We start from the raw sequence: 4,425 nt of genomic DNA, 5'->3' as shown, positions 1-4,425 counted from the left end.
TCATGAATAGTAATGCACTGACAGCTGCAGAGTTTGGACCATAGGCTAACGTGTTTATAATGTATTTATGATGTCATTTGATGTGTTCAACACAGCCACCTCATCGCAGACAAAACATTACAGAAAACTCTTTGTAAATAGTTATTTTTCATTAAAAACCAAGAACAGTGTGAAGCTACAGTAAACGAGTGCAGACCTCCATCAGGCTGTATCCCAGTGTTAAAATGTATTTAAAATGTTGCATATTCATACCACTATGATTAAAAAAAACTTTATTTACTAATGGGAAGCCATCCATCCATCCATTTTCTACCGTTTGTCCCTTTCGCAGGGCCAACAGAAAGACAGACAATATTCACACTCACGTTCACATTTTTAGGGCCAACCAATATTGGTAAAATATATAAATAAGACTTCATTAATACACTTTTAAATATTAACAGTCTTTTAAAAATGTAATATATTTTTCAGTAGGTGTTTTTGTTGACACACTGAGCAGCCAATCGTGTTACAGTGTTGAGATCAGAGTAAGTCAATAAGATCAAGTGTCCCTTACCATGTCTGGGCCTGTTGCATCAGAGCTTCAAAGACACATACTCAGAGAGGCTGTGTTCGTGTGCTGGGGAAGCTATAGTAGAAAATACACAGAGATTGGTAAGCTAAAACCAACTGTAATTAAGCAAAGCAATGTAATATACGTATTAATGACAACTAGTTTATTAATTCTGATATTCTGAAAGTCCGAAGGCTCTAAACCCGCTGGAGCTGGTAACCACTGTGCTACATGTGTGGCCTAGTTAGCTATGCTAATTGCTTCTAGCATTTCCATAAAGAAAATACACTTTTTTTTCCAATTAAATGCAATAAGCAGTGGTTCCATTCCAATGTATACTAAGTGCAATTCGAAGGTTTATTCTAAATTCTTTCTGTTTTCTGTGCAAGATTGTTGATTTAGCACATGCAAATTCTTACTCCAGTGGTGCTAACGTGGTTTAGCCACAGTAGCAAAGGCAAGGTTAATATGAAGTGTTTTCACGCGCACTTTTCCTATATTTTCTTTTTACATCTTCGAAGATAACTGTGTATAACTGTGTTTGTGTTATTTTGAGCAGGAGTATTTACCATACAATGTGGGAATGAAAAAAATGTCACTGTTCATAAATTCAATTAATTGCAAATTGACTTGTAACTTAGTCATGACATGAAAATCATATTATTTAAATATATATATATTTGAAATTATTATAAACATGTCGCTAATAGCCATTATAATTATTATAAGACATAGTTTAAGATGGATTGTTGTTATCTATTTAGGTCAGATTTTTTTTTCCTGCATTGGAGTTTTTTTGACATGGAATATTATCCTGGGTTGGATTCTTTCGTTGACTGGATTCCCAAGGACCGATAATTTCCAAGTTTGGATGGCAACCCGAGCCAAGCCTGAACCGACTGGTCACTTTTATTCACACTAAAGACTAGACGAACATTGAGACCAACTGAAATATTGAAAGTGTTATGATCCGCTGCCCGGATCATATTTTTGTTTACGTTTTCGAGGTACTTGTGTTTTTTTGTTAGTTTTGGACTCCTTGAGTGCCTGTTTGTACACCTGAGTTTGTTGCCATGGCTGCTTATTGTTTTCACCTGCCGCGTGTGTTCCCGACGCGCACCTGTTGGTCATCACTGACATTATTATTTAAGCCTGCCTTCCCTGTCATTCTGTCTTGCTTCCTAATTTGTTTCCATACAACAGATGACGACTTTTGTTTCCTGCTCTTGTTATTTGCTAGCTCCCACGCTAGCCCATTTAGTTTTTTGCCTTAAGTGCTATGAGCACCCTTTTCTTTGTTCCTTCTGATTTATTCTGTAAATAAATCGTTTTCTTTACCTTCACGCTGTGTTTGAAGTCTGTTGCATCCTGAGAGACAAAAACCCCGCATCACCATGCGACCCGGTCGTCACAGAAAGACTCAGAGGTGGGACCAAGTCATTGCTTTGCAAGTCACAAGTAAGTCTCAAGTCTTTACCCTCAAGTCTCGAGTCAAGTCCCGAGTCAAGACAGGGCAAGTCCGAGTCAAGTCCAAAGTCAAGACTGGAAAGTCTCAAGTCAAGTCCCAAGTCCTGCATTTTGAGTTTCGAGTCCTTTCAAGTCATTTAACCACAGACTAATATATTTACACAGATTGTGTATGCTTTTAAAACGCTGTATTTATTTATTAAAACAAGTGCATTTGACAAAGATAGTGCTGACATTGCACTTCAAAATAGCACTATTAACCAGTCATTTTAAACATGTAACTCATTCCTTTACAGAATAAACACATTTGAAAAGAAAAACAAGTGCAACTGTACTTATCAAAAGTGTTAACATTGTATTTCCATGGCATATTGCATTGTAACTAGTTCCACAGCAGTTTCTATCCTGTTCTTACCTTATCTCATTGATCTCATCTCATACTGTATGTGTGTTTATGTGTGCGTACACATGAAAAACATAACAAATATATGAACATAACAATGAACAGAGTTGTACTTTTTAGATGTCAGGACCCTATGCAATATGTACACATATTCTTAATATAGTATACATTTTAACTGACCTTTATTTGACTATGTTTGTCTTTTTGTAGGTGGCTAAAATACGCGGTGCTGCTGACTGCCGTCTAACGTTACGTTACTGTGTGTGATACATTGACTAACGTAACGTTATGTATAGGTACCTCATGAAACCCTGCTTAAAAAAAAATCACTTGACAAAAAGTATGAATAAGGTAGCAAACTGCAGTGGACGCAACAGATTGCCGTGTTTGCAATGACGTTATAACCATAGACATCTTATAAGTAGACGCAGCATTGGTTGCTGTGACGTGAGCAATTTGGCCGCCATCTTGAAGTGCTGATGAGGAGCCGGCGAGCAGCCGAAACTGACAGATGACAGGTAGAAAACAAAGATGGTGGTGTTCACCGTTTTCCTGCTCAAATGAGCGGACTGTTGAAAATAGGAATCGGGGGATTACTTTTCACAAGTGAGATTTAACATTAACGTACTATTGGTTGTATGTTATGAAAATAATATTACCACAGAGTTGAGAAGGATCAAAGATCTTCAATATTTGTATGTGAAAATCACAAAGAAATCTTCTGGGGGAGGATGACGCCCCTACATGGGTTTGGTTTACAAACTTTCAGCCCCACCTAAAACAAAATTCACCAGCCGCCACTGATTATGATGCATTCTCATTTTAGGCAAAGTATAAGACAATACTTTCTTAACAGTATAATTGTAACCAGGAATCAGTCTTCAAGTAACAATATTCAAATACTAACATTGTTGGGTTGAACAGAATTTGGTTTTATTCTGAATCCAGTGAAACAGATTGGTGGTTTTAGCTGATATGAAGACTTTCAGGTGTTTATATATGTTTAAGTATTTGGCAGACGCTTTTATCCAAAGCGACTTACATAAAATAATACATATAAAACAATCACTGCAAACATTATCATTTAAGGGAAGAATGTAATAGAAAATATCAATACAAAGTGTCAAGACAGAATCAACTATCTGCTGCTGAAGCAACAGAGATACAGTCTATAGGTCCCTAAGATATATAGATATCTAATGTATTCATACATTGTTTATGTAGGATACACACATATGTATATATAACCTAATCATATTGTTTCTTCAATTTAAAAATAGATTACCGTTTTTTTCCCCCTTCTCTGGGATTATATTCCCAGTTTTGATCTCGGACGTCTGGTCATTTATAGTGTATAAGAATATTATATTACTGTTAAGCAAACTATGAATAATAAAACACGCCAAAACATGTGTCTGTTATCATGGCTACACGTATGACAAAAAAGGGGGTGAAAATCAGTCATATTCAGTGAGGTAAAATGAATTAAATGCGCTGACAGTTCATTGCTCCTGCCAAATTAATTGCACTGAGTGGAGCGGATCACCACTCCAAGATGGCGGCCACGCGCCTCGTCTGCGCCAGTAGGCTGTAGCGCGCCATGCTGCGTCTACTTATAAGATGTCTATGGTTATAACGTTAGCAGTGAGTTTGCAGCCTCACTGATTTAACTACACAGCAAATAAAAGTCACGTTACTTAGCCAATAAACGTTATCGTACATTCAAGACTTACCCTTCTTTGTGCAACTTCAAATGTCGAACGAAGTTGGAAGTTGTTGCGTCTCCGTCTGTAATATTCGAACTGCGTGATTTGCATACCGCAATTAGTTTTTTGTTGACCAAGTCGTAGTTTTTATACCCGAACGAAACCAACTTTAACATAATTGTTTATCACTGGCACGTTGTTGGACAACTCTAGTTCATTGGTTGTCCTGCAATTTGATTGGATGAATGCTGTGTGATGAAAACAACGTATATCTAATTTGATTGGCTGTTGTACTG

Source organism: Nerophis lumbriciformis, linkage group LG19, assembly GCF_033978685.3.
Source record: "Nerophis lumbriciformis linkage group LG19, RoL_Nlum_v2.1, whole genome shotgun sequence".
NCBI classification, from domain to species: Eukaryota; Metazoa; Chordata; class Actinopteri; order Syngnathiformes; family Syngnathidae; genus Nerophis; species Nerophis lumbriciformis.
The sequence above is the reverse complement of the archived record's forward strand: the minus strand, read 5'-3'. Positions refer to the sequence as shown.